Here is a 20390-nt window from a genome sequence, read left to right as displayed (position 1 = left end):
CACCTTCTTTTTCAGGGGTAAAAATTGAGACAAATTGCATTTATTTGCTTTGAATGGCCGTCATAGGATCCTCTTTTTTGCTCTTCAAAATATGGCAACCCTAATCAACATGTAGTGGGGCCTTGGGAGTCAGGGTAATAGCTCAGGGATAGAGCATGCCTTCCATGCCCAAGGTGCCAGTTTCAATCCCTGGAAGGGTTGGCAAAGACTCCTGCTTGAAATCCTGGGGACCCATTGCTGCCCCTCACTGTAGATGCTACTGAGCTAGATGGACCAATGGTCTGACTCAGTGAAAGGAAGCTTCCTATATTCCCAGGGATTCCCTGTCCCATTGGTGAGGAGGTCCTATCTGCCTCAGGTTCAAGTGGTTGATTATTATGACACAAGCTTTGCATGTGAGCAGCACAGGAAGGTACTGAAGTGTACCAGCTCCCGAGCTCTAAGTGAATGTTGGAGGCATACCTTTCTTCTGCCACTTATTAAAAGTAAAAAGGCAAAAGGTAAGGTAAAGCCAGTGTGGTGTAGTGGTTAAGAGCGGTGGACTCGTAATCTGGTGAACCGGGTTCGCGTCTCCGCTCCTCCACATGCAGCTGCTGGGTGACCTTGGGCTAGTCACACTTCTTTGAAGTCTCTCAGCCCCACTCACCTCACAGAGTGTTTGTTGTGGGGGAGGAAGGGAAAGGAGAATGTTAGCCGCTTTGGGACTCCTTCGGGTAGTGATAAAGCGGGATATCAAATCCAAACTCTTCAAACTCTTCTAAAGGACCCCTGGACAGTTAAGTCCAGTCAAAGGTGATTATGGCGTTGCAACACTCATCTCCCTTTCAGGCCGAAGGAGCTGGCGTTTGTCCACAGACTGCTTTCCAGGTCATGTGGCCAACATGGCTAAACCACTTCTAGTGCATCGGAACACCGTGACGGAAACCAGATGTGTGGAAATGCTGTTTAGCTTCCTGCTGCAGTGGTACCTATTTATCTACTTGCACTGTTGCGCTTTTGAACTGCTAGGTTGGCAGGAGCTGGGACAGAGCAACGGGAGCTCACCCCGTCGTGCGGATTCGAACCATCAATCTTCCAATTGGCAAGCCCAAGAGGCTCAATGGTTTAGACCACATTAAAAGTAGTGTAGCTGAGAAGAGAGTAACATGGGACAGCCTTGCAGTGTGGTTCACTGTTAATGTTGCAGGTTGGAAGCCTGAGCTGAGCTGCTTTAAACTTTAAAGCCAAGAGTCTCCCTGTGCAAAATGCCTCTCTGGTTGCTGCAAAGTTCATTCTATCTCAATTCTCAACTCAGCCTCTTTCCCAGTCTGAATCTGGCAGTCAATTGCACACAGAAGCCTTGGAACCCATTTACCTGCATTGCACTTTTAAATATTTAAAATCTATTTTTTTTTAATTGGGGGGGGGGGACATTTCCCACCACCAGTAAGATCGAAGTTCTAAAGAGCTTTGCTGGTCTTTTTGTTGCTAGGAAGGGGCAAGCTGCTGAATAGCCTCTACTCTGGATTTCTTTTGCAAAAATCCTGGATTTCTATGGCAGCTCTCACTTCAGACACAGAGGAAAGAAAAGGAAAAACCACAAAGTTACCCCAGAAGCAAGGCTTTGTGTGCAAGTCAGCAAGTTTATGAGATAAACTTCTGGAAGGAATTTGGTAAGCCAGAAAGTCACGGGACCAGAATGAACCAACCAGCTCCCAGTTCCTTTCATATAAACCCCAAGGCTCACTTACTTCCTATTCAGTTTGAGCAGTATTTATAACTTGCCAGAGTGTTTTATGTTGTAGAGAGGACATTTATGAGACTGAAGGACTTTGAAATGAGGAAAGAGCAAAAAAAGGGGAGCAAATGAGGTTTTGTGCGTTTTAAGGTAAAAGCTACCTGTTTCTACAGCTTGGTTCCAAAATGTATGAAAGGCGAAGGCTGCTCTCCATCATCATGACACATCATGCTTTTCTCCTGTGGATATATTACACATCATGCAAAGGGCTGTGTTTCAGTCTGAGAAATACTTAACACTATTGGAGTGAACATTGTGGGGAAGTTGTGTCTGAGCATTGCAAGGAAGTTGGGTCAAGGGACAGACTTGTTCCCCTGCTCTGCCTAGGACAAGGAGGAGCTGCTCCCCCAGAGTTTGCTCCCACTATCTCTTTGATAGGGTAGGGGGTGTTACTGTCTTTGCCTTGAAGCAGGGAGGTGGGTGTATGGTTATTTTTAAATATGTTGCTAGGATTTTGTTGTCTTACAAAACGTACTTTTATTGAATTTTGTGAGCCATCTTAAGGGTCTTTTTGGCTGAAAGGCAGCACAGAAATAACCTCAATTCACAAACTGAGAAGAGAGGGAGGTTAATTAGTAAGACAAACTACAGTCATACCTCATGTTACGTCTGCTTCATGTTATGTTCTTTCAGATTATGTCCTGCGGCAACCCAGAAGTACCAGAAAGGATTACTTCTGGGTTTCGCCGCTCGCGCATGAGCAGAAGCACAAAATGATGTCATGCACACGTGCATAAGCGGTGAATTGCAACCCGCGCAAGTGCAGACGTGCCGCTGCGGGTTACGCTCTTTTCTTGTTGCGAACAGGTCTCCGGAACGGATCCCGTTCGCAACCGGAGGTACCACTGTACTAAGTTGGTGCACTATGTTGTAAATCAGACAGATAATATAATACATTTATGGACTAGTTATTGTTTGGCATGGATTGATTGACTGACTAGTCTTCCAGCAGCTCCTCCCTAACTCTGGAGCAGTCCAATTTGTCTGGTTTCCTCATGAATGCAAATCTAATTGGTGAGCTCTAAATTCACATTTGATCACATTTTTATACATGGTGTACAGAATTCCTTCTTTAGAGCTTTCTACCTCTCCTGCATTTAATCAATCAAGATGAGAAGTTTCTGTTTTGGGTTACTTATTTGCATGGTTTTATTGACCTTGACAAAAGCCTTAACAAGGGAACAACTAAGGAGAGTAACAGCCCAACTTATTTTCTTTTTTCTTTTTACACCTGCAGTATAAAAAGGCTGCTTTATGAAGGCAGAAAAGCCCATCGTTATACACACTAGTAAATTATGTTGTGTTCAGAATTTATCTTCTTCACTGTCAGTTTTTCCACGAGGGAGTTTTGTTACGGAGAAAGAAGATGGGCTAATAACTCCGAAGATGGATGTTTTCCTATTTCCCCCAAAGAACTGGGCCACTAAATGAGAGGCGAGCTTCAGAGAAAGTGTCTTACCTTCTGTAACCTTTCCTAAATAGAACGATGTGAGTTGTGTTCCCCTAGCACGAGAGCGCAATTTTGTGTGTGAATATACAGTGAAGATGTAACCATCACACAAATGAGAGAGGTCAGTTTCAGGCTTTGTTCGATGCTCTTCTGTTCCTAAGTGTGGCAAGTGCAGAACCTCTCCAAAAAGGAGGACCAAACTGCTGTTCTCCAGCTCCAAAATCAGCTTCTTCCCAGCCTTTGCCAGTATGATGTGGTCTAAACAGAATGACAGCTTTGCTCCAACCAAGTGAGGAGGAAAATGAGCCCAACCCTATGATATATACGATATACGATATCTTTATTGTCATTGTCCCATGCAGAACAATGAAATTGAAAAACTACATAAAACTACCACAAAACTACATAAAACTACCACAAAACTACATAAAACTACCACAAAACTACATAAAACATTCAAAACCCCCTAAAAACTCTAAAACCCCTTTTTAAAATACTATAGAGACCCCCTTATGCTGCATTTAGAACCAGAATTGCATTTGCGTAGAAACTGTTTCTCAGGCGGCTAGTCCTGGCCTTTATAATCCTATACCTTCTTCCAGAAGGCAGAAGCTGAAAGAGATCATTTCCGGGGTGCGTACTATCCTGTGCTATCTCTGTCATTAGGTATGCTGACGTGACCGCCTCAGGTGGCAAATACTGGAGGGTAGTGGGAGGCATCCTGGTAGTCCCTTCTGAGCCCCTTTGATGAAGCCTCTGTTTGAGGGGTGTGTGCCATGTGCAGTGCTCTGCACCCTGCCAGCTGATCTGCTGCTCTCAGGTGTGGTGAGGGACACTATCCAGGTGCTGATTCAGCTGCCAGTACTGTTGTCTTCTGTACATGAAATGGCAGGTGCCTCATCATGTGTTTTCCCTTGGAAATCAAAATGCCTTGTCCTGGCCCTGGGCAAGTTTCATTTGGGGTAACAAGAGCCAATCCCTGGAGCTTGCTTTGGGCACTAAGACTTGGCCTTGGAATAATCATGCAATCATACATTGAATGCCTCTAAAGATGTGCAGAGCACTTTACTCTTGCCTCTGTGCAATTCTAAGCAATATGGGAAAAAGAGGGTGGAAATCCAGATTGAGTGAAAATTAATACCTGTTTTTAATTTCAATGATAGATTCCTTATAGAGCTGAAATGAACCTGGACAGGGACATTTTCCAATTTGCTCATAAAATTTGGATTAATATACTTCTATTCTCCTCACACCCACCCACCCAGGGTGTGGAATGTTAACCCAACTGAAGATTCACCAATAACACTTTTTGAAATGTGTGTGTGTGTGTGTGTGTATGCATGCCTCTTAATAATATCCTTTGCCTGAAGTTTTGAAATTTGTGCAACATTCTTTCCCATCTCAGCTAATAAGTGCCAGCTTCTGCATAACAAGCCAGCGTCTCTTTATCAAGTGACTATGAACAAGCATTATGCTATTACTTATGAGATATTTCTGCAGCAAAGGGAACTGTAGAATTTTAGATGCTGTTCATTACTGCAGCTGGAGGCATACTAGTCTGGAGAAAACTTTCTGGGTGTTCTTCCCTACGCTGCTGTCTGGGCATCATTAATAATAACTAGGATACAAGAAAAGTACTTTTTGGCACCACAATTAACTAGACAACTGCGGATACAAAACATGGTGTTGATGCAACAGTTGAATACCCATTAGAAATTTGACAGACGATTGAGGATTCTTACCCAAGAGTTGCACTGAATTGTAACTCAATTGTATTAAAAGTGCTCTGGGCATTTTGTTCCTGTTCACTCTTTTAATTAGATTTAGGTGTCTTAATTATTCTGCATTTCTCGCCATGTAACATATGCTGCAATGCAGTGGGTGGAAGGGCGGGAGATTTCAGGCTGGTTGGATCTACTTTGGTTTACCCACCCCAAGATATACCAGTCAAATCCACTGGCAGCCAGTGCCCTTTGAGACTGATAGGACGGAAGGCAGGGAGGCCAACAGAAGATGGAGCAAGATCCATTAATGGGTGGAAGCAGAACATAGAAGACAAGCAAAAACAAATGATTCTAGTTTTGAGCATCCTCCTCTCTGAGTTTCACAGGGAGCAACATTGAGACTAAGGAGGAGGCAGCTGGCAGGCAGAGCCATTCCCTTGACTGAGCATTTATATTTATAAGAAGACATGCAGGTGGGGGAAGGTAGAGGGCAGGCTGAGGATGGTGGAGCTCTCTCTAATGGGCTAGCCTCCAAAACACAGAATCAGAGAATCGTAGAGTCAGAAGGGACTCCAAGGGCCATCTAGTCCAACCCCCTGCAATGCAGGAATCTCAACTAAAGCACACGTGACAGATGGCCACCCAACCTCTGTTTAAAAACCTCCAAGGAGTCCATTCCACTGTCAAACAGCTCTTTCTGTCAGAAAGTTCTTCCTGACGTTTAGTTGGAATCTCCTTTCTTGTAACTTGAAGACATTGGTTCGAGTCCCACCTTCCAGAGTAGGAGAAAACAAGCTTGCTCCACCTTCCATGTGAAAACAAAAAGAACGTATAGCTAGGATGAACAATGCGGGTGGCGCTGTGGGTTAAACCACAGAACCTAGGACTTGCCGATCAGTAGGTCGGCGGTTCGAATCCCTGCCATGGGGTGAGCTGCCATTGCTCAGTCCCTGCTCCTGCCAACCTAGCAGTTCGAAACCATGTCAAAGTGCAGTAGATAAATAAGTACCGCTCCGGCAGGAAGGTAAATGGCGTTTCCGTGTGCTGCTCTGGTTCGCCAGAAGTGGCTTAGTCATGCTGGCCACATGACCCGGAAGCTGTACGCCGACTCCCTCAGCCAGTAAACCGAGATGAGCGCCGCAACCCCAGAGTCGGCCACGACTGGACCTAATGGTCAGGGCAGGGGCGTAGCGTGGGTTGTCAGGACCCGGGTCAAGGCAAGTAATTTGCACCCCCTAACCCGTGGATTTGCGCCCCCTAACCCGTGGATTTGCGCCCCCTAACCCTAACCCCCAGATGTTGTGCCCGGTGCGGCCGGCCCCCCCTGCACCCCCCACGCTACGCCACTGGGTCAGGGGTCCCTTTACCTTTACCTAGGATGAACGAGCAGGAACCTCTGAGTACTTTCTGAGCCTAGGGATTTGTTTTCAGCAACCTCTGGTTAATTTTCATTTCAGCCCCCTACATTTGGGGGTGGGGGGGTTGTTAAACATCTGAGAGCCAGAAACCCTTGCCACTCTACTCCCAGTGTGCCAGAAACCTACCAGAGATGCCAATCTACCTTCTGCCCCCCCCCCCGATGTAACACATCTTTATTACCAGACAAATCCACATCAGGATGTTCCCTCAGTGGAAGGGATGAAAGAACAGCTCTGCTAAAGGCTGACACCAAGCTTGAATCATGGCCGCCTGGAGAAGGGGAGCTGGAGAGAGGTTGTTGGCCAAAGGAGCAGCACTGCATCAAGATGAGAATGTAGAAGAGTACCTGAGGGAAGGAGAAGGTGGAGAAGATATACTTTGATGGCTACTGTCAGCATCAATGCACCCTTGAAATAGGGGCGGGTTACATATGTCTCCCAAAAAGAATTGGGAAAGCTATTTAGGGTCTGATGCTGCTTCAGAAACAGACAGGAAAGCTTAACCTTTCTTAGCTCCTCCACACCTTCTCACTGGTGGAGGCCTCTTATCCCTATTTAAATGCCTATTTAAATTTTGATCCCGCAGGACTCTGCATCAGTTCAGTCTGATGTCTCCTGTTAATATTCCTAACAATCCAGTCTGCATGACCCATTAGCTGCAGCTTTCACAACACCTCTGCCATCTTAGTGCCCCAAGCTTGATCCATCGGCTTCTTTTGCTGAACTCTTGTCATTTCTAGAATCCTGGCCTCTTGACAGCTCAACTCGGGGGCTGTGTTGTACATTTATAATTGCCAAGATAACTTTCAGAGCTGCTCATTTGTGGTACTTCATTATATCCTTGCCTCTGGAGCAATTCCTCGCTCAGATCTTGCCCATGCCCAAGGACAGCAGAAAATGCGACAAAAAGCTTTGTTATTAACCACATTGTCCACCATCTTCCAGAGAAAAGATCTAGTGAGCACTCTAGAATTTAATTAAATTCTGCTTTCCGGCTCCAACTAATTACGCAGAGTGATGAGAAATGCTCTGATAAGACAAACAGATTTTTTATCTTCCCACAAAGAAGAAAGGGCAGCCTTTTGCTGGAGAGTCTCTGGTATTTGGGCACAATTAATTACTGAAAGAAAAGGAGGTCTCCAACATGGCATATGTTGCGCATCTTTGTGAAGTGGAGAAAACATTCAACACCATTTGGAATGCTTGCAAACAATGCAAGAAGGTTTGATGTTTGTTTGAAGTTGAACTCTCCCAGTGGATTGGGATTGTTTAGGTGGCTTCTGTTGTCATTTAGAGGCTGGCTTTTCACCAGCTGCTGCGCTGAGCTGTCATTTAGCCCCAGATGATCATTAAACCTGCCACAGTTTTAAGCAAATTGTTATGCTTGGAGTAATTATTTACCCAGGAGCAAAAAAATAATAAAAATCCAGGTTGGGTGTCTGCAGAAAGAGTCTGAATGGTAGCTTCCAGCAAAGGATTACATGAAATGGCCCAATTAGGGGTGTGATGAATATGTTTCCTTGTGAAGGAAAAAATTTGTATTTGACCAGTTTCTGTAAACGCTTTCTTCAACCAACATTTACATGACAGATTGTAGTTATTGGGGATGGGTGTTCCCTGATTGTTCCCAAGGAGCTACAGATCAGAACAGTAGTGTTTCCTAATTAGGATTGTCATATGCTTGGAATTTCCCAGAATACTGCAGATGCAAGCAGTGTCCAGGTGGAAATCGGTTAAATGGCCGGGAAAATCTGGACGTATGGCAGCCCATGTCGGCAGTGTAGATTTTGCTGGTCTTCCCCAGAAATAGCTCAAAAACATCCAATTTCGTTCCTCAACAACTTTGGCAAAGTAGGCTCAACAACTTTTCTGTCTGGATTTTCACTTCTTTAAATATGGCAGCCCTAGACTAGATGGCCCACTGGATTTCTTCCAACTCTGCAATTTTATGATGATTCAACACTGCTTGTTTTGTCATTGCATGACAGTTCTGATATAGAACAGAATAGAAAGATTTGATATAGCACAGTGATTATACTCAGAACATCTTAACAGAAGCAATTTTAGCTCCAGAAGTAAAAATAAGAGCAGAATGAGTGGTAAGATAAGCCGTTTCTTGGATGGACAAATGAAATGGACCAATGGGACCTCCTCTGAGGGGAAGACACCTTACCCCACTCAGACTCCCTACTGTAACATATGCATTGAATTGAATGTTCATATCAGAGGCTTCCTGTGCTAATCTTCCATCTCAAGAGAGTAGGGCCAGTGTTGTTGCTGTTGTTGTTGTTGTTGTTGTTGTTACTGTGGGAAATAAGAAATATGGAGGATGGATCTGTCTGGAAATCAATCTTTTATAAGGAACAGTTGAGGGAGTTTGGTACGTTCTGCTTGGAGAATAAAAGTTTGAGATGTCATGTGACAGGCATCTTCAGATATCCGAAGAGCTGTCAACATGGAAGATGGAGCAAGGCTGTCTTCAGCTGCTCCAGAGGGTTGGCTATCAAATGGATTCAAATCTTCAAAAGAAGATTCTGATTGGACATTAGGATGAACTTTCTGATGGTAAGAGCTGCTCAACTGTAGAACAGACCACCTTGGAAGGTGGTGGACTCTCCTTCATTGGAGGTTTTTAAACAGAGGTTGGATGCCCATCTGTCAAGGGTTCTTGAGCTGTGATTCCTGCATCACTCGGGATTAGATAACCCTTTTTGTATCTTCCATAATTCTATGAATGGACACTTATCACAAAATCAACATTTTAAAAAAACACCTCTGGGTGCAGAGTTAATCTGCCACTACTGAAAATCCAGTTGCTGGGGGCAACAACAGGACCAGTCAATTGCCTTGATGTCCTGCTTGTGATTTTCTTGGTGGCATCTGACTAGCCACTTTCGGAAAGTGGGATGATGCTGAACTACATGGACCTTCCATCCGATCCACCAACGCTCTTCTAATGTTCTTATGTCAGTCATTATGTATATATAACATCAAATGATGTGTCATTCAGTCAATTATTCATTTATAAGCCACCCTTCCAGGGCTGCAAAGAATATAAACACTGCAATAAACCAGCCTATAAAAATCAGTACATGCTGTAGAGGCATCAGTCAAGAACAAGCAAAATGAGTAAATCCATAAACTCCAGCAGAATCCATTAAAAAAGAATCATGACTGATGAACTATAAGGCATGCTGCAAGCCCTGGGAAAATGTTTAAACATACCAAAGCACACAAATCCTTGCCGTCTGCCAAAAGGACATCAGAGTTGGTGGTGCCAGGAGATGAAATGTCTGGGGACGGCATTCCACAGAACAGTCTTCCTCTACCTGGAACCCTCAAGTTGCGTTTGACTACAACTCTCATCAGCTCCAGCCAGCATTGCTGTGCCACAATCCAGAGAGCCCCCTTCCCACCCAACTGCAGGGGATCTGGAGGAAGGTGTGAAGTGAAGAGCAAAGGGTTAGGAAGTGAATTCGTGCAATAGAAGGCAGGCCACCAGGCATTTCTATCAAGACAAACCATTGGTCCGTTTAGTTCAGTACTGTCTGTACAGACTAGCAATGGATCTCCATGCTTTCAAACAGGAGACCTCCTCAGCCCTATGTGGAGAAGCTGGGGGTTGAAGCTGGGATCTTCCGCATCAGGCCTGCCCCAAGACATTTTGTTATTTGCGGTGGAAAAAAATCCCACCACCGTGGCTTGTGCCACCACTGCCTGGAGGAAGCCTGAGGAAGCTTGGCACAGTGGTGGGGCAGGGTGGGCCTCGGGAGTGGGCTGAGTGGCCATGGTGGTGGGGAGCATGTGGTCAGGGCTGTGGAGGATGAGGAGGCAGCACAGTGAAAGTGGAAGAAATGGGCAGACTGTCCCCATTCTGCATGCCCTGCCACTGAGCTACAGTCCGTTTCTGTATCTTTGGAGATGCTGCTTCAGTCCAACACAAACTCCCCAACCAACTATTATATATTGCATCAGCAGCTAAGCCAACTAAAGTAGCTGTTCCTCTAAGCACCAGTGGCTTAAGGGAAACCACCGAAAGCTCCTTTGCCAAGCTGAGACTCATAGGCCATAAGATCAACTCTTACTTAACCCAACTCCAGCTACGAAAAATGAGGGCTTTTCAAAAGCTGGATGGCTGCCACCATATCAGCTTTTGTGCTTTTTTGGGGATCGATTTCTCACTTCTTTGCCAGTCTTTAAGAGTGACAGTGAATAATAGTCTGAAGATGCCTTTCTCTACTTCCTAACCTTTCCAGTCACCATCTGTTGAGAGATCAATTCCTTGTAGAACTCTCCCTCTGTTATTTCACCCCTCTTGCTTCTCCTTCTTGCAACTCAGCAGCTGGTTTTAGATTCCTAGACTTGATGCGTCAGGATATGTGGGCTTGCCACTTAAATCATCGCAGGGTCCCAAGTGCAGAAAGGCCTAGAGAAACCAGAAGGAGTTGCTGGCTACAGAGGCTGCAGATGGTCTTTGGGAAGCTGTGGCTGGCTCCATTTGCAGGGAGACAGCAAGCAGAGTCCAGCACGGGAGCCATGCAACATGGTGTGCACTGCTAGCACTATATAAACTAATATAGGCCTGCCATACATCCAGACATTACCAGGATTGATGTCCAGGGGTAGGGGTGGGGATTTCCAAAAGGCAGTGCTTTGTCCTGGATCTTAGGCAAGTCAATCAAAAAATTGCTCTTTTTGGTGTTTTTGTTTAAAAAAAAAAAGCTGAAAAACTTTAGTGTTTTCCTAAAAAGAAGCTCAACAATTTTCAGGGTGTCCTGGTTTTTACTTTTTGAAATATGGAAAGCCTAAATAATAATAATAATAATAATAATAATAATAATAATAATAATAATATTTATACCCTGCCCACCTGGCTGGGTTTCCGCAGCCACTCTGGGCAGCTCAACAGAATATTAAAAACACGATAAAACATCAAACATTAAACATTAAAAACTTCCCTAAACAGTGTTGCCTTCAGATGTCTTCTAAAAGTCAGATACAGTGGTACCTCGGGTTACAGACGCTTCACATTACAGACTCCACTAACCCAGAAATAGTACCTCGGGTTTTAAACTTTGTTTCAGGATGAGAACAGAAATCGTGTTCTGGCGGTGCGGCAGCAGCAGGAGGCCCCATTAGCTAAAGTGGTGCTTCAGGTTAAGAAAAGTTTCAGGTTAAGAACGGACCTCCGGAACGAATTAAGTTATTAACCTGAGGTATTTCCTTCACATCTGATGGGAGGGCATTCCACAGGGCAGGAGCGTCTACCTAGAAGGCCCTCTGTCTGGTTCCCTATCTGGTTCACTTATCACAGTGAGGGAAACGCCAGAAGGTCCTCGGAGCTAGACCTCAGTGTCCGGGCTGAACCATGGTGGTGGAGACACTCCTTCAGTTGTACTGGAGTTTAGGGGCCTGCAGTTCAAAGTAAGAATTGCCACTGAGCTACAGTTCACTTGTGTATCTTTGGAGATGCTGTTCCATTCTGGCACACACTCCTTTGCCAACTATTTCTAGCCTCACACTATTTCTAGGAACCTAGGAAGCTGCGTCATACTGAGCTGAACCATTGATACATCCTGTATTTTCTGCACTGACTCACAGTGGTTCTCTAGGCCTTCCCAGCCCTACCTGCAGGTGCCAGGGGTTCAGCCTGGGACCTTCTGCTTGGTCTACCAGGGAGCTAGACCACTTGCTTAAAGTAACCCTCTGCCAGCAACTTGCCCCACTCACTCAGCCCTCAGTTTTTCTTTACTTGGCTCTCTTTTTCTCAGCCAAACATGAAATAATTTGCAAGCAAGCAAACTCTTTGCCCACACAAATGACCACTGCTGGCTCTCACAGCCATTGTTGTCCATATCTTATTCATTATTGCACCTTCCAGGTAGTGAAAGGATGTAGGAAGGACAGCTCTGCTCAAGAAAAGTATCTCCTTCCTGTTGCCCAGGAAGCATCTTTTGCATCACCTCCCCTATCCCCACATAATCCAAAATAATTGCTCTCTTTTGGGTATCTGGCCATCTTCATTACTCCTGAGGCTGAAAACTCAGCTCTTATCTCTGCTAGGAAATATTGTGTACTGCAAGACCAGCATCCATCATCCAGATATGAAGGCAAAAAGGAGAAAAGGCGATGCCGGTATCTGTAGCCCTTGTTAGAAGCATCTGGCCGGGCTTCATCCACAAGAAGGAAATTAATTCTCCCCCTCCCCACTTCGCCCACCCAGCCACTCATGGCGCAAAGAGACGTTCCCCACCTTTCAAAAGAAGGGGAGGCGAATATGCGTATTTAACAAACTACTGTTTATTTCCTTACACTCATTTGCATTTGAAGAAGAAATCCTAAAGAAAATGTTTTCTACAGCAGCAGCAATTTCTGTTTAAATTAACAGAGTTCGCTGACAAGGGCTACATAAAGAGAGGTCTTTGAGGAACTGGAGGGAGTCACAAGGAATAACGGATTATGATAAAGTGAAGAGTTACAGGTATAATGTACAGGATTTATTTTCATATTCAAGTCTCTGCATATAATAATGTCAACTTCGTTTATCTTCAAACAGCCCTTCAGGGGAGAGCAGGGGAGTTAATATCCACTTCCAGAAAATCCAAGCAGTTTAAAGCTATAGCGTGTGAGGGCTGTGAGTGAGTGTGTTTAAGTGACTATTAATCAGAAATGTTTTAACATTTTCAGTGCCCTTTTTGAGGGGAACACTCATGGCTCCTGTTGGTTGAACCTCCAGAGACCGGTGGGATATACTGCTGTTTTGTACTCAGTAAGAATCTAGATTCTAATTTTCATGCATTGCGTACCAAACAGGTGCAACTTCTGAATATTAAGAAGGCTGAAAGTGCCATCACCTGTTCCAGCCTCCTGCATCCCATAGTAGCCTCCCAGGAGCAGAACATAAAGCCAGCATCCTTTCTCTCCTGTTGCTCTGCAGCAGCTATTCCTTAGGCATGTACTTCTTCTGAAACTAGGATTGTAAATAAATAATTGTAAATCCATAAATAGCAACACCCTAGTGGTCCTGGGCCCTAAGGAAGGTACATTAGCTTCAACCAGAGCCAGGGCCTTTTCAACACTGGCTCCGGCCTGGTGGAACGCTCTGCCTCATGAGACCTGGGCCCAGCAGGATCTGATTTCTTTCCGCAGGGCCTGTAAGACAGAGTTGTTCTGCCTGGCCTTTGGTTGAGAATCAATTTGATTCCCTTCCCCCCCTTTCTTTTTCCCTTTCTCCTCCTGTGATGAGGCTGCATTTTAATGTTTTAATTGTTTTAATGTTGTATATTAATCTTGTTTTTTAAGTTGTATTTCAATCAACTTGTTTTTATTACTGGTTGTTAGCTGCCCTGAGCCCGGTCTTGGCTGGGGAGGGTGGGGTATAAATAACATTTATTTATTTATTATTGTGGCTACATCTGCAACTGTGCACCCATTTCCATGAAAGTAAGACCCACTGAACTTTATCACTTCATTCTGTGTAAACTTGGACATCTTTAAAAGAGGGTATGGCAAATGCACCAAAGATAAGCTTATCAATAGCTAATATGATGGCTGCATTACCTCCAGTATCAAAAGAGACATGTCTTTGAATACAGGTTGATAGGAGCATGTGGGCTATCTGGCCACTGTGGGAACAGAAAGATGGACAAGATAACCTTTGGACTGATCCAGCTGTTGAGCCAGCTCCAGGGGACCTCAAGACAATGGGCCTAATTTTCTACTGGTCTTGTAGCTTTCATGGTGCCTGAAGCATCCGACAAAGTCATTAATGGAGGACCTTTTTCATCCCCAGGGTTGCATCATTCCCTTCTGGAAAACTTTCTAGATGCCAGAGAGAAAAGTAGGCAAAGCAGTTCATGTAAATTTCACCTTTAAATAAACTAGTTTCTATACATGCTCACACACCTCTCTGTCCTCCATCTGGGCAAGCAACAGCAGAGATCAGAATTCAAGGATTGGCAAAAACACTCAAGGAATTTGGAAAGCCAGGACAGTGGAGGTGGGGCCTGGGGTGGGGAGGGCTGTGGCCTGGGAGATTTCCAATGGCCAGATTGAGAGGCCTGGAGGGCTGTCGAGTTTCCCTGCCCTTGTTCCCTGCATTATTCCTTTGCCTCTCAGGTTTCGAAACCTCCTAATTCCTAGAGCTGGAACTTCTGTCTTTTCCCTCCTTCCTCATCAAGATTCTCTTTCTGCCATCCTCTTTCTACTTTCTTGTTCAACCCACTTCTTGGCCTTTAAACTGCCTTTGTTTTTTGTTTTTTTATATAATTTTTATTAATTTTAACATAGAAATTATAAACTGTACCACAAAACTTGTCACTTATACAATCTTTTTAGACTTCCATCAGCACCTCTGATGATCCACCGTTTTAACCACTTCTTATGCATTTCTAAACTTTATATTGCCTTTACATCTCTTAACAAATCATCCTTCCCCTTATCCATTTTTGCAATACTTCCATTAATACTCCTCACAAAACTTCTTGCAAACCTACAAACGTCATCTGCTCTTCACAAATACTTTTCAGATAGTCCGTAAATTTACTCCAGTCTTCCGTGAATTTCTGATCCTGCCGGTTTCGAATCCTTCCTGTTAGTTTATCTAGTTCTGCATAGTCCATTAGCTTCATCCTCCATTCCTCAATCGTCGGTAATACTTCTTGCTTCCATTTTTGGGCCAATAATATTCTTGCTGCTGTTATTGCATATAAAAAGAGCTTGCATTCCTTTCTATTTATATCCCTCCCAACAATGCAAAGTAAAACTGCTTCTGGTTTCTTTATAAATGTATATTTCAACATTTTTTTCATCTCATTATATATCATCTCCCAGAAGCTTTTCACCTTTTTACATTCCCACCACATGTGATAAAATGTTCCTTCTTTTTCTTTACATTTCCAACATTTATTACTAACTTTATACATTTTCGCTAACTTTACGGGTGTAATATACCACCTATACATTATTTTCATCATATTTTCTTTAAACTGCCTTTGGATGGGCCAGGCCATTGGCACATGGCAGCTTAAGAGTCTTCTGCTCATTTCCCGGGGAGAAAAATTGTCTCTCTGAATCCTCTGATTACATGCTAATTGGACATCTATACCACATATATGAACTGACTGAGTAAAGTAGCTCTTAGCATTACAGTGGGTTGCTCTCTTTCTTTCAGGACCCAAAAGCTTACACCACCACGAACCGCTTTAGTTTTCTGTGTCAGATGTTATACTGATAGTGTTAATGGGCTCTGGTGCTGGGGTTATTCCAGCATGGTCCTTCCACGAAGGCTTCTTTCTGAGCAATCTACCCACGATTTAATTTCCGCTCTGAAACTACAGAGAATTCCTTCCAGCCAGAAAGCATATTGTATAATTAATTCTGAAGCACTATTTGACTTACTTAGCATTAATAAGTCAAATTTCACACCTCCCAGCTGAATTACTGTCAGAATTAGATTTGTGTCTCCCAAATACCACCACCCTTTCCTACCCAACATGCATTCACCAGAGGAGAAAAGCCCATCTAATCCAGTATCCTTTTCCTCCAACTGCAGTCAATCCATTGCTTCCAGGAAGCCGACAAATATATGAATATGTGAAGCTGCCCTTTGGATGAGTCAGACCATTGGTCCATCCAGGACAGCACTATCTTGCTCAATACTTCCAGGAAAGTCACAGCAGGTCATAAAGGCAACAGCTCTCTCTAGCTACTGGTACTCGGGGTAGACTGCCACTGAACATGGATGGTCTGTACAGTCCTCGTGGCCAATTGATCTGAACCACTGACCAAAAGGTGTATCAGATTGTCTCATTCCCTTCTAAACTTTCTAAGCTTGTGGCCATTACTACACCTTGTGGCAGTGGGTTCCATTAAGGCATGGTGTGAATAAGTACTTTCCCTCTTCTGTCCTGAATCTTGTTTATTTTTTCATTCATTCACCCACTCACTTGCTCATTCATTCATCTATTTATAGCACGCTGTTCGCCAAGTGGAGGTACACACATCATTAAAACAATAGCATTTCTAAAATCCCACACATGTGAAACAGAGCAAATCAGTACTTAAAACCATTGATAACCACCCTTCAGAGAGGCTGGTGAATGGAAAATTCAGAGAACAAAGCGTCAGGCGCTAAACCTCATTTCCTCCCAAAGGCCTGGGCAAATAGGTGCATCTTCAGCTGTGAGTGAAATGGCAGTAATAGTGCATAACACACCTCAGTGCAGAGATTGCTTCCATAAGTGTGGGCCACCACAGAGGAAAGCACTGATTCCACTGGTTTTTGCATCAGTTTTCTGCAGAATTTTAGAAACCCTGATCACTGTCTCCACCACTGCTACTATCTTAGTCTAAAGCCTTCCTGGTCTGGCAGCCTATTTTGGGAACACAAGCTGGCAAAATGATTCTGGGAAGCCCATTGCCTTCCATTGCTGAGGTCCTTTGCATGCTCACCAATGTCTGCAGTTTCAAACAAATATGATGCTTAAATAAGCAATGGGGTATTTAAAGAAGCATTGCTCCAACAGGACGTTTTAGACAAGGAATGGCTCGTCCTTTTTAGTATGAGAACCTCATTCACCCTTGCACAGTCCTCAGAGACCACATGTTGTTGTTGTTGTTGTTGTTGTTGTTGTTGTTGTTGTTGTTGTTGTTGTTCTTGTTTTGCATTTGCCACCCAAATCTGTGAGTTCTTTGTGAACTGGGGGGGGGGGCTGCTGGTGGAGAGATGAAACCCTGAACTGGGGGTTAGCTTCTCCCAGTTTCAGGATAATGCTTCGGGTTCCCCCCACTCCGTGCAGTTCTTGCCCTAATTTGTAATGACAGGCTGTATGCCTGAAGCATGAGACTTAGTACTGCTTTCCCCAAGTATATTTTAATTATATAATAATCTAATTCTCTCTCTCTCTCTCTCTCTCTCTCTCTCTCTAAATGTCTGACTACTTGTTACCTTGAAAATCCTCAACTATCGGGGTTTGGAACTTGGGGACGGGTCTCCCACCCACCCATCTGATGCATTCTCTTTTCTTTTTTTTTGTATATAATTTTATTATGTTTTCTGTTTTACAATTTAAAGTACTCATTTTACATCCTTAAGGTATCAATGATTTCCTTTCTTCTCTTTCCACAGTTCATTTTACATATCATAAATCCCTGCATATTTTACAGAAACTATACCATTCAGCATTCCATTATTACATCCATCACAACTTATTTACACTGTTGAATTTATCTTAATGCTGCCAGCTTTTCAGCTACACACAATTATTCCCCATATATTCAATAAATGTTTTCCAGTCTACTCTAAACATATGTTCTTCTTGTTCTTTTATTCTTTTATGTCTGTGAGCTGTGCATATTCTGTCAGCTTAAGTTGCCATTCTTTTTTTGGTTGGGACCTCACTCATTTTCCATTTGGGGGCTAACAAAACATGGGTTGCAGCTGTAGCATACATAAATAACCTTTTTTGACACCTGGGGATTTCAGTCTGAATTATCTCCAACAGAAATTACTCTGGTTTTTTGGGGGGGAAAGTATTTTTAACCCCCCCCAATTCATTATGGATCATTTCCCAATACTCTTTTACCCTTTTACAAGTCCACTATCTGATGCATTCTCTGTCTCTTGTTAGCATGAAGAATATGAGCTTCAGAAAAAAAGGTTCACATTCTACACATTCAGCAGTTAGAACAAAAGCTAACGTGGTGTGTTTGTGTGTGTGTGGTGCCTTGGTCTCCTACATTGAGTATGTGTAGTAGTAGCTTGATTGTAAGAATGGAGGAGGAACATGAGATCTAGGGTGGTTGGATATAGTGTAGCTAGTGTAACTCTTTTGAGATTGCTGTGATTTTAGGATGACTAAGATGCAACCTCCAGGCTTGGGTTCAGTCTACTTCTCAAGGGATACAGGGGGAATGGCAGAATAAGTCTGTTGACTTCGTACACTATCTGTGGTTGCCTCAGAGGCATATGGCTTGGAGCTCTTCAAAAGAGGATGCTGGGTCACATGGGAACACACACACACAAGTTTGATCCAGCAGGCACTCTTTGTGCACTCTAATTCAGGGATGGGGAGCCTGGGGAGATGTTGTTGGATTCCAGCTCCTAGCAGCCAGCACGGCCAATGGCCAGGGATGGTGGTAGTTGTGGTCCAGAAACATCAGGAGGGACACAGGCTCCCTGTTCTCTTGTCATTCATTCCATCACATGGGCAGGCAGGCACGGAAACGTTCTTAATGAGAAAGGAAAAACGAGGTGACAGCCAATATAAATAAGATTATTAGGGGCAGCTGCACAACACCCCCACTGCATTATTGAAGCCTGTAAATAAAAATGGCTGTATTGATTGACACATACAGCCTTGACACGTGATAAAGAATCAATGGAAAGCAAAGTCCTAATCTGTAGTGTCTCCTGTTTCCAGCTCTGCTGTGGCACTTGCAATTTTATATTAACAGCACTGCTATTTTTCTGTTCTAACCCTGCCACCACCCCCCTTTTCCTGCCAGTAGCTGGATATAAAAGAGAATCGCGGATGGGGGGGGAGGGGGTTGCTAAAAGGCACAGTGGTCTAAAATAATTACAAGTGGCTTTCTGAGCTTAGAAGAAGCTGAAAGATCTGAAAGCAATAATTTGTGCCTCGCACTGCCTGTTGTTCGTCGGGAAATGAATGCGTTGACTCTGTGATGAAGCACAAAAGGATATTAAGACCCAGGGATAAATATATAATAAGAGGTGACCTATAACTACTGCAGTTTGAGCAGAAAGCAGATTATATTAGACAGATGGAAAGGGCAACACAGAAATGCTCCCTAGTTTACTTGGGAAGCGTAAGAAAAAGACATTGCTACTCAGCATAAGAAGATTTTGCTAAAGGTGCAGATATTGTAAAGCAGCCTTCCTTACAACCTGTTGCCCTACAGATGCTTCCATCAGCCCTGGTGTGCTGGTTGGGGACAGTGTGGTGTAGTAGTGTTTGGAGCACTGGACTAGGACATGGGAGATCAGGGCTCAACTCCCCACTCAGCCATGAAGCTCACTGGGCAGCCTTGGGTCAGTCACTGTCTCAGCCTAACCTACCTCAAAAGGTTGCTGTGAGAATAAAATGGGGAGCGGCAGAACCATGTCTGCCATACCATCTTCAGCTCCTCAGAGGGCAGGTGGGATATAAATATATCATAATCTACTATGTATTCTGGAAATTTGTTTGCCCATCTGTTCTCTGAGGATTTGCACCGATCTTTTTGGTTCCTTCGAATCCTCAACCAACACTGGGTATGAGACTACTAGTAAATGAATAAATAAAGACCATTGTAAAGTATACAATAGGGGTAGTGAGGACAAAACACTGACAATTCCATGCCTTGGTCTGCTGGGCAAGGAAAAAGTGGAGATGATCAACCGCAGGGGGCTTTGTACTAGTGCAACGCTGTGATTCACGGAGGTGAGCTAGGGCAGTGAAATCTGTAGGACAATGCAATGGTGCAGCGTTGCAATGGCGCAATCCTGAATAAGTATGGTTGAAGGTGAGGGGGATGGGGGATGGAGATGGTTACCCTGGGGAAGAGAGAGGGTGAAGGGAAACCCAATAACCATTTTCAGATCTCTGAACAGCTGCCAAGCGAGAATATAGAGAAGATCCCAGAGGGCAGGACTAGAACCCACTGAAGGAAATGGTAGGGAAGCAGATTTTTGCTAAACTTTAGGAAAAGATTCCTAATGGGAAGAGCTGATCAACAGTGGAACTGTTTGCTACAAGAGATGGTGGTCAGAAATGCTGTCACGGAGAGATTCCTACATTGAGGAGGAACTATGGGCTAGAACAGTGTTCTTCAACCTTGGGTTCCCAGATACTGTCTGACTACAACTCCCTTCAACCCTGACAGTTGGATAAGCTGTCTGGGAATTATGGGGACCGTAGTCCAGCAGTATCTGGGGATCCAAGGTTGAAGACCACATAGGATTGGATAGCCTCCAAGTCCCTTTCCTACTGATCAATTCTGTGGTTCCAAGGGGTTGGCAC

Source organism: Podarcis pityusensis (genome assembly GCF_964106645.2).
Source record: "Podarcis pityusensis genome assembly, chromosome: 15".
NCBI classification, from domain to species: Eukaryota; Metazoa; Chordata; class Lepidosauria; order Squamata; family Lacertidae; genus Podarcis; species Podarcis pityusensis.
Note: the sequence above shows the minus strand (reverse complement) of the source record.